We start from the raw sequence: 11,712 nt of genomic DNA, 5'->3' as shown, positions 1-11,712 counted from the left end.
TCTTAAAGGAAAAAAATAAAAATAAATCAAGAAGATTTGACAATTAGGAATTCAATCTTCTTGTAAAAGGAAAAGAATAATTAAGAAATAAAAAACTCCTAAAAAACAAGATACACTAACTAATACATAACAAGGAAACAAAACAATCAACGGCTTGACTTTCAACGGTCTTTCTCAAGCCGATGCATAGATGTTGATCATACTAAGTTTCTCTACAAAGTCTTTGAAGTTGGCTCGAGCAAGGGCTTTTGTGAGAATATTTGTAGTTTGATCGATTGTCGGAGTGTAGCTAACCTTAAAAATTCCTTCTTCAATCTTTTCTTTGATAAAATGTCAATCTATCTCCACATGTTTAGTTCGATCATGATGAATCAGATTCTTGGCTATACTAATGGCGGCTTGATTGTCATAATATAATTCCATAGGATGCTCCAAGGGAACCTTTAATTCTGACAACAATCTTTGTAACCAAATTCCTTCACAAATTCCTTATGTCAGGCTCGGAATTCTACTTCTACACTACTACGTGCTACAACATATTGCTTTTTGCTTTTCCAAGTCACCAAGTTTCCCCACACATAGGAACAATATCCTTATGTTGATCTGCGATCTATCATTGAACCTTCCCAGTCTGCATATGAAAATATCATAATATTCCTCTTGATCGTTCTTTGGAAGAAAAGACCCTTACCAGGTGTCATTTTGAGGTACCTCAATATTCTATAGGCAATTGTCATGTGACTCTCAGTAGGATTGTTCATGAATTAATTGACTTACCACACTTACTGAGAAACCTATTTTTGACCTTGTATGTGATAGATATATGAGCTTCCCTACAAGGAACTGATGCCTTCCTTTATCAACCAGTGCAATATCATCATTGTTAATAAGTTTGACAGTTGAATCCATATGAGTTTCTATACGCTTGCATCTTAGCAATCCTGTTTCATTCAATAAATCCAAAATATATTTATATTGTGAGACTGCTATACGTTTCTTTAACTGTGCAATCTCCATTATGAGAAAAAAATTGAAATTCTGAGATCTTGATTTCAAACTCCTTTGCAAGGAATTGTTTAATCTTACATAGTTCCTCCTCATGATCATGTGTCAGAATGATATCGTCCACATATACAATGATAACAGCCAATTTCCTATTAGATGAGTGCTCCACAAATAATGTGTGGTCCGACTGACACTGAGAGTACCCATACCTTTTCACTGCATTAGTGAATCTTTCAAACCAGGCACGAGGAGACTGTTTTAAGCCATACAAGGATTTTCTGAGATGACATACCTTGTTGACATTGAATCTTGATTCTAGGCCTGCAGGAATTTCCATATATACTTCTTCTTCTAAGTCACTATTGAGAAAGACATTATTTGCATCGAGTTGGTAAAGCGACCAATCAAGATTTGCCGCCAAGTATAACAGTGAAAGAACAGCATGCATGCATGAAGAGTGGTGGAAATGGAGAAGAAAGCATAAAAAATGGATTCAAGAAAACGGTTTTAAAAACAAAGCTTGAGAAGAAATTACACCTACTCCTTTGCTTTGGATTGATGAAGATTAGCTTCAAAATGATGAAACCTCCACACTTTAACACCACCTTGAGAGATTAGAGAGTGGCCATGGGTTTGAGAGAGAGTTTTGGTTTGTGTTTTTGTGAACTAGTCAAGAATGAACAAAAATGCAACCTTTTGCACTTATATATACTTGGGCAATATTGTAATTATTTTTTTTTCACTTCCAAGCCCAATAAAATCTTATTTTATAAAGGGACCCCACGAATTTAATATGCTACCCTTTGAATAATCAATATTATTCAAGGGTCCATGTAAACTAAACTAGTTTACATTAATAACCCAAAAATTTACTCCTTTTTACCCTTTAACTAATAAAAGGTTATTTTTGTTCATCTCATTAATCTTAACACTTTAAGATATAATAATTAAATATAATTAATTATTGCTTGACCATTTTAACTCTTAAAATGTCACAAATGATTTCTATGTAACTATTACTATAGAAATCCCGTTATTACCCTCGGAAGGTGCTAGCCCTCTTCGGATAATTATTTCTCTCTCTCATCCTTCTCTAACTTCTCAAGGCTATTGGTGTGACCATGTAGGTCCACCGTGGATTAGCCGTGAGCCGGTTCTAGATGAATCCAGAAACCTGTCCGGAGGCCCAACGACTATGGTAAACATCTAGCAATATGCCATAGTCCCTAAACCACGAAGAAGAAATACTTCATCGAACCCATTTCAGATCATACGTACCATGCAGGTAAAGTCCCTCCATTGAGATATCCTAATCGAGTATGGATTCATGGAATGTCAAAATCCTAAACTCGATCTTCTACCGAATTGTCGATCAATATATCCGGAACTTGTCATCACAAACTTACTTTTGTATGACTAATAATAGACTCTGGCCAGAGATTCAGTTTTCTAACATTTATCGATGTTCGTCTAGGAACTCAAATCCGGATGAAGTCAACGGTACTCCCGATCCTATATTTTCGAGTCAATGGATCCCCTATTGACCATCGTTCATTTTCGCATATGAATAACGCATGACCAAATAGGCTTTATTGTACGAAACATGATTAGTCTCGTACTTATACACCGTATGAACCATATGCATCCATATCGGATCCGACTACAATGTCTCAGGTCAAAGGACTACATCGTGCACTGATATAACCAAACGATAAATCATTGACTACATGCTTTTCCAAGTGATTTGTCGTTATTCGGTCACGTTCGAAAAACAATTCACCAACCGTTAATCCATACCAATGCCCCAGTGACATGACTATCATCGTCATCCGTACTTATATCAACTCATGATATCTTTCGGAAGCATCCGGTATGCCTACTGTGCAATATAGTTGCCCAAATTTATATTGCTTCTGTAAGGAACCCTTTTCGATAATTCATTTGCCTATTAAATGAATCATCTGGACAATTCATATACATACTTTATTTTAAATGCATGACTGAATAAAGGAAGCAATTTACATATATGAATTGAAGAACTCTTTCTTCTATTATTTATGATATATATAGATACAAGACAAAATGCTCTGAAACCGACAACACGAATGGTTTCTAGGGCATACACTAATATACACTAACAAACAGTACACGAATGGTATTAAGCTTGGCAACAAGAGCAAATGTTTCCTGATAGTCAATGCCATATGATTAAGTAAATCCTTTGGCAACCAACCTCGCTTTGTACCTGTCCACATTCCCATCTGCCTTGTACTTCACTGTGAAAATCCATTTACACCCAACTTGTTTCTTCCCTCTTGGGAGTTCAGTAATTTCTCAAGTACCATTCTTTTCAAGAGCCTGAACTTCCTCATCAATGACAGTTTTCCACTTAGGACACTTGAAAGCTTCCTGAATGTTCTAAGGAACCTATATCTCTATGTTGCTATCAGTAAAGGCGTGGAAAAATGGTGATAGTTTATCATATGAAATAAAATTCCCAATTGGATGTTGAGTGCATGATCTAACTCCTTTTCTCCAAGCTATAGGTATATTCATAATATCATTTTCTAACTCGGAATCAACAGCACTATCTAAGTCAGAAATATTGTTACCTGGAATTTCGCTCGAACTCGGACTTGGTTCAGCTTCATGGATTTGTTAAGGAAGTGCTCCTTCCTCCATTTTCTTTTGGATGTGCTCCTTTATCCCGCAAGTTAATAATGAACTCAATGTTTTCAACAGGTAGGAGTTGATTAGGAGGCTCTGGAGAAATGTGATTTTATGTGACTCAAGGAGTGACTCAAAGTCCCAAAATTGATATTCCTGAGTTGAATTCTCCTCTGAATATCAGTTTTAGGGTAGTAAGGTTGGTTTTAAAAAAAGGTGACGTCCATCGAATGATATAATTTATGTGTGACTGGAGAGTAACATTTATACCCTTTTTGATTTAAGGAATACCCAAGAAAGATGCACTTGAGCAACCTAGGATCAAGTTTAATTCTATGTTGTTGATGGACATGGACAAAGACAGAGCACCCAAAATTTTTGGGTGAGATGGTGGAAATAAGATGAGTTGTTGGAAAAGAATTTTAGGAGGGTGTGACAAGGCGTGTTGAATTTTAGAACTCTAGACGACATTCTATTGATAAGGTAAGTTGTCGTAAGAATTGCTTCTCCCCAAAGATATTTTGGTACATTTGTTGCGAACATGAGCGATCTAGCCACCTCTAGTAAATGTCTATTTTTTCTTTCAGCGATTCCATTTTGTTGTGGGGTATCTATACATGAACTTAAGTGAACTATAGTGAACTATTCCTTCTTTCGCTAGAAATTCTCCTAGGTTGAAGTTGAAATAATCTCTAGCATTATCAGACTTTAGGATTTGTAATTTTTATTGGAATTGGGTCTGAATCATATTTTTGAAACTTTTGAATATTTGAACCATTTCTGATTTTTCTTTCATGAGGAATACCCAAGTTAATCTAGTGTGATCATCTATGAATGAGATAAACCACCTTGCACCTGTTACATTTTTTATTTTTTACGGACCCAAATATCACTATGAATCATTGAGAATGGACTAGACATTTTGTAGGGTAGAATGGGAAAATGAGACCGAACATGTTAAATAAGGATGGAAATAAATGCTTGAGATACATAAAATTTGGATGACCTAAGTGGTAGTGCCACAACATGAATTCACTATCTTTATTTTGACAAGAAACAGAAAAAGAATTACCACTAATTGCCTTTTGAGGTTGCTCTTGTGGGTAGTGGTGCTCCTTAAGGATGTAGAGTCCACAGCATTCCTCAGCATTGCCAATCGTATTCCCCAAATCCAAATCATGAAATTCACAATGAGTGGAGGAAAAATTAATAGCACACCTTTTTTCCTTAGTGAGTTTACTAATTGACAATAGATTACATTCCAAGCTACGAACAAAAAGAACAGAGTTGAGAGTAAGTTCCTTTGATAGCACAACTAAACATGTATCGATAACCTTTGATAGTGAGCCATCTGCTATTCGGACCTTTAAATTATTTGGACATGGGCTATATGTATCAAACATCGTTGCATCTCCCGTCATGTGATCAGATGCTTTTGAGTCCACAATCCAAGGTCTTTTACGTTTCTTGCCCGTAGTAAAGGCGCTCAAAAAATTGTCTTTGTGAGTTAAGGTTCCGTAACCAATGCATGGTTGGAAGATGAGCCGGTTTGTGACTGAGCTAACAGAAGAGGAGACAATAATTTTTGAAGCGTCCCCATTTGCTCTTTGATAAACAGACTTGCTTTAGAAGGTGATGACTCCTTGACAAAGACGTGATTTCCTCGGCCTTCTTTCTCTATCTATTGATGCAGAGATAACAAGTAGGAAAAACTTGATGATAGAGACAAAGAGAGGATTAAACCCGCTCTGATACCATGAAGAAAATAAAGAATGAAAGTATGAAAGAACACCAACTCAATTTCTTCTGTGATCTACCTTTCTATTGAATATAGAAGACATAAATAAAGAGGTTACAATGGTAAGACAATTCCAAAAAGGAATCTATATACATGCCTTTCTTTCTTCTTTTCTTTTGGCTACATTCTATATATTAATCTATATTGCCATATTAATCATTGTAAATTCAATCTAGCATATGGCACAACATATATACCTTAGCTAAATTCTAATTTCTTTCTAACATTCTTAACTAAACTTTTGGCCAATACAACATATTCTCAAGATCTTCTAACACAATACTATAGCTTGTAATATATAATAAGGCATGAAAACTATACTCATACCAATCAATTTCTAAAATGGTAATGTATTTAATACATAAACTAAACTTCTATTTCTTTGATATTTATACTAGGGAAAACTTTTCTATTTTTTATACAATAAAATCACTTATTACATATTGTTTATAACTAATCTCAAAACAAGAAACAACAATATACTCATTTGGCCAAGCCATTCTTTGAACGATCTTTCTATTTTCAAGCATACAAGCTTGACAATTTATGGTGGCATATTGTAATATTATAATATTATCATCTATCTTTTATTATCATCAATACTACACTATTGTAACAATTTAATATGCAATCCTTGCCATCATTTTTCTAAAGTCATAAGTTTCAAAACTCATAATTCAATGACTAAATACAATATGTCATTCAAACTAATGCTAAAAGTTCAAGCAACTTGAACCATGCACTAAAGCCCATTCATTTCATTGAACTAACATAACCAAGTGTTATTTTAAATTTTGGCATAACAAAATGCACTCTTGAATGCTAAAGCATACACTTAGTTAAGCCTAACATAACCTTTTAACTCCAATTCTTTCATTTCTCAAACAATTTCTTCAACAAGATTTGACAAACTCATTCATGCATTTCTCTTTGAATTTTCATCAAACAATTCACATGCACATGCAAATACTTGGTTGGCCACACTTCCACATCTCTCCAAATCCACTAAAATTGGAGCAAAAACTCACCAAACTTAACTTCAAATCTAGACAGATTCAACACTTCCAAATTCCAACATTAACTCATCAAAATTTCATCCAAAGTTCAACCAAAACATCACATCTACATAACTACTCATCTTGGCTGAATTTTTACACATTATTCTCCATCAAACAAGTATCTAAACAGCCAATACTTCTTATCATACATCATACACAAACACTCAAGAATCAACTTACACATATACTATTCAAATTAAAGCTTAGATTGGGTTTACTTACCTTTTTCTTGCAAGAATCTTTTTCTTTGCTTCCTTTGCTCACTTTCTCCATTAATTCATGCTAAAACACATAAATTCATGAGAACTCATACTTATAAAACACAAATCACAAACTTTTGCTAAAATTCGTACCTTAGAAAGCATGAATTCACTTAGGCATGAATTCTCATGTAATTCCCTTTGAAGACTTTGAAGAAATAAAAGAGAAATGGGGCAAGAAGGTAGCGTGCCCAAGGGATGAGAATGGCTAGGGTTTGTCAATTGAAGCCCTATAACTAATAAAATATATATATTCCCATTTTGCCCTTGCACTTTTATGATAATTCCAATTATGTCGTACATGCATTTATTGATATACCCTCACTTTCAATGGATTTAACGCATGTTCTTGGTCGTTTTCACTCCCCACTCTTTCATCTAGTTGTGAGTGAAAAGATCATTTTACCCTTATTCTTTAATTTCTTTCTATTACTTTACAAACATGTATTTATCTCGACATCACACCACGTGTATTTTCCATAATCTTTCTACCACTCTATTCTCATGGCTAGCTCACTTAATACATTATATTTATCATACTCACTTTTCACTTGAACATGTGATTCTGTGTGAAATGACCATTTTGCCCCTATTGAAACTTTTATGGAATTCCTCTATAAAACTAGTTAAATATATTCACTATGACTATAAAATAATCTCTACCATATTTCTAAATGTGGGTATTACAAGGGGCCTGTACATGATGCCTATGTCTTTGGCTGAAGATTTAAACCAAGCCCTCCTAGATGCTTGGCAAGTCTATCTCATGGTTTTTCTTTTGGTTAACTATCTTCCTACAACTATGTGTTCAACTTTAGTTTAAAGTATGTCAGAAACGGGGCTAAAAGGTATGGCTTTTTACCATTTGTCATAGCAAATTACTGGTTGAAGCTCACAATGAAGCAAAGCGGTAACCTTTGGTTCTCTATATTTCTTACTTAAATGCTTCGATGAATGTAGCACATTGTTTGACAATGAAAGGAAACCTTTCTGTAGGAAAAAAGATAAATAAATGAAGAAAAAAGAAGACAAGAACAAAGGGTAAGCTTTTGCCTTGGTAGTTGTCATTCCTAAAAACTCACTTCTAAAACAGTCGATTAAGAGAAATTGAAGAAAGAATCAAAATTAAACAATCCTTTGTTTCTCATCATCTTCCCTTTCCCTTTGGCCTATCTGAATTGCAAAGGCTCCAAGGGAGGATCTACCACAATGGGCAGCATTGTTGGGACCAATATATGCTTTTCTGAATTCTTAACTGGTGCATTGTCCAAGGAAGCCTTCGCAACTTTCGTAATAAACACTATCAGAATCACTATTGTTATGCCTAAAAAATTAGCGCTAACGTAAGCTTATATTAGCAAGCACCAATCATAGTTCAAGAAGGCTTTGTGCTGCCCAGAATCTACCACGTCGCCCTAAGATAGCCCCAAGATAGAAAGAATATAGTTGTCACCAACCCAGCAGACTCAAGTTTTGTCTGTAAATGAATGTGGTCCGCAGCTCCATATAATTTAAGGATATCTCGTAAGTTATCAACCAATGGGATGCAAGGAATGACTTGCACGACACCTACCCACTTGCAGACTTGTAATCATTATCTTGAACTCAACGGCTATAAATAGAGGACTCCCCCTTACAAAATATAGAGGATCAGACTCTTTAAATTCAACAAAGTAAATAGCAAAAGACAACCCATGGGAAAGAGGCTGGCTTAATTTTCACTCTGAATAACAAGCTCTTGTAATTTTGTTCGCTATTTGCGACCTCTTGTAAACTTGGCTAATCACCAAGAACACTCATATAAAAGAAAACAGTGGATGTAAGAATCGCTTTAAGCATCCAAACCGCTATAAAAATTCTCATTGTCTCATTTATTTTTAAGTCTTTGCATACTACTGTGAAAGTAGTGACCTTTGATCATTTCATATGTAATTTCTAAGACTTTGTTAGCACTTTGCACGTGCGAGGTCATTGGTGTCAAAATCAAGTGTCAACAGTTTGGCGCTAGAAGGAGGTCCTTAATTTCTCATTAGCTCTTCATCCGATTTTCTTAAACTAATCAATCAATTTCACCTACAAAGGTCAACCATAAAACTCATGGCTCATATCTTGAAATCGAGAATGCTAGAACTAGCAACGAGGAGATTCCCCACGGTCAGGAGACTACTACTCCCGAAGTAGCTCCACCTCCCCAAAGTACCACGGGGGATTATCCCTTCGACCTCCCAAGAAAATCCTACTTTGATCAGCTACCTGGAGAAGTTCAGCGACACCTTCCAAACAATGAATTAGAGGCTGGATCGTTTGGACCAAGTCGTGCCACCAAATTCAGACAAGGTGGTACTACCTCCAAAAAGGCCTATAGGTCGCGCTAAAGCATGGAAATGAGCAAAGGCTCATACCATGTGCACTACAGCGTAGAAAGGTAAGGGAAAGCAAGTGGTCAAGCATGGCAAAAAGGCTCAAAGGGATAAGCGAATTCTGGTCACGAGCAAGGGAGAATACCTGTTAGCCCTACAACTTGGCAGTAGGTCGCATCCAGAGCAAACCCACGCCATATCGCAGTGGCACCCCTACAAGAGTGCTCGGCACGGAGATTCCCACTATCGCTAACATAATGGTCCTGACCATCACTACGAGGGAAGTACCCACCATTAGCAGGTCGATTCTGATCACTGCAAAGGTAGGGAAAACTCCCCTAAGCCATTTAGTGCCTTCACAAGGCTTTACCCAGCAAGTGTCAAGATATGTCGAAGGCTTCAACCAAGGCAGAGAAAGTATTGACCTGTGGTCTTTCCTCAATCGCAATCATAGGGAGTGTATCTACATTGCAGAAAGTGATCCCCAAAGAGTTCTGCTTCCTTAAATAGAGTAATTACAGCAAGCATTAGAGCAGCTAAAAGCTCAATAGAATGAGTAAAGGCAGGTCACTGAGGCGTCTCCCTTTTCTCCAGTAATTCTGACTGCTACTTTCCCGTCAAGATTTAGAATGCCCAACATGAGGGCATTCGATAGGAATTCTGATCCGCATGATCACCTCTATGAGTTTAACAACCTCATGGAGCTTCACCAAGTTTCAAACTTGGTGAAGTGTCGATACTTAGCAGTGAGTCTGACTACCTATGCTAAACGTTGGTTTAGATTGCTTCCACTAGGGTCTATCAACTCGTGGCAGTAGATGAGCTCGTTGTTCTTAAGACACTTTCGGGCCAATCAGAAGTTCTCAATGCCGTTAAGCTACCTTGGTAACATACGGCAAGAGAAGAATGAGTCTCTTCAATCCTATATTGATAGATTCCACATGGAACTGAATAAGATGGCTAATACACCCGAAGATTCAATCCAAACTCTTATTATTGTTGGAGCTCACCCGCAAACCGACTTGTGGAAGAAACTGCAATTTGAGAATGATATTTTCCTCACTCGCTTCTATAATCTAACAATGAAATATCTACGAATAGAAAACTCAGTGGCAGTTTTAAATCGCCACGACCCTGGGCCTTCGACCAATGCTCCCAGTCAGAGGGAGAAATATCAGGGATAGAGTAATAGAAGATCTAATCGTAAATGGGCTAATGATGATCAGAGAAAGTGAAAAAAACAGTGGTTTGAGCCTAAGAAATCATATGCTCCAGTTCCTCGTCTCGATCATGACTATGATCTCTTCACTCCACTCAATGCATTGGTTTCAACTATTCTGGATGAATAAGTAGAGGCTAATCTGCTCGGAGAGCTAGAGCTCATGAAAAAACTTGCCTCTAAAAGGAACGCCAAGAAATATTGTCGTTACCACCGGGATAATGGGTATCACACCGATGAGTGTCGAGCTCTTAAACAGGCAATTGAAGACCTGATCCAAAAATGTCACTTCAAGGAGTATGTCAATGGTCCAACTCCTACGAAGGAGAAGGATCAAGAAGACGGCAGGGAAAGGTGCAAAGGTCTTTACCTGGTAGGGACTATCTTTGGGGGACCTCATATAGCCAGGGACACTCGGAATGCACAAGAAATATATGCCCGAGAAGCTCAGCATGAGCCCTTTAATGTTCTAAATCTAGAACCGTGACCTAGCAAGTTGTGTATAGAAGAGGAGATTACCTTCTCTAAGTGAGATGTGAAACGAGTGCATCATCTTCATAAGGATGCACTTGTTGTCGTGGCTGAAATGAGGAGGTGTGAAGTCCACAAAATGTTGGTGGACAATGGGAGTGCTGTGAATATCTTATTTCAATGAGCCTTTGAGGAGATGAGTCTAAAAGAGACAACCTAAAGCCTGTCACCACTCCTTTCTATGGTTTTACAAGGGACCATCTAACTCTCCGAGAAATGATTTCTCTTCTGGTCACTTAGGGAGATTCCCACGAAATGACTAAAATGGAAGAATTTCTAGTAGTAGATTGTCCCTCAACATTTAATGGCATCCTTAGGCGACCTTTACTACAAAATTTCAAGGTTGTCACCTCATTTTACCATCAAAAGATGAAGTTTTCCACTCCGATAGGGTGTGGGGAAGTCAGGGGATCACAGGGTGAATCTCGCAACTATTATAACCAAGCAGTCCAAATGGCATGTAAAAGGAAAGGGAAGTAGCTAGAGGGTGTTCCCGAACAGGCAATGATGATCAGTAGGATCGAGCCACAACTTGGTCCAGTGGAAGACAACATTGATTCTTGTGTTCAAGAGGAGTATACCCATAGTGGGCCAATTTAGACTTTGTCTGAGGTACTTGAAGACGAGCATGAGCCAACTCATGTGCTGAGAATCGGCAGTAATCTCAGCCCTTAGCTTGCAGTCAATTTAACGAGCTTCCTTAGACAGAATATAGATGTTTTTGCATAGACTTATGCCGACATGGTCGAGATCAGCCCCGAGGTTATATGTCACGCACTCAACATCGATAGAGAATTCAAGTCAATTCGCCAAA

This window comes from Pistacia vera, unplaced genomic scaffold, assembly GCF_008641045.1.
Source record: "Pistacia vera cultivar Batoury unplaced genomic scaffold, PisVer_v2 Contig678, whole genome shotgun sequence".
Taxonomy (NCBI): domain Eukaryota; kingdom Viridiplantae; phylum Streptophyta; class Magnoliopsida; order Sapindales; family Anacardiaceae; genus Pistacia; species Pistacia vera.
The sequence above is the reverse complement of the archived record's forward strand: the minus strand, read 5'-3'. Positions refer to the sequence as shown.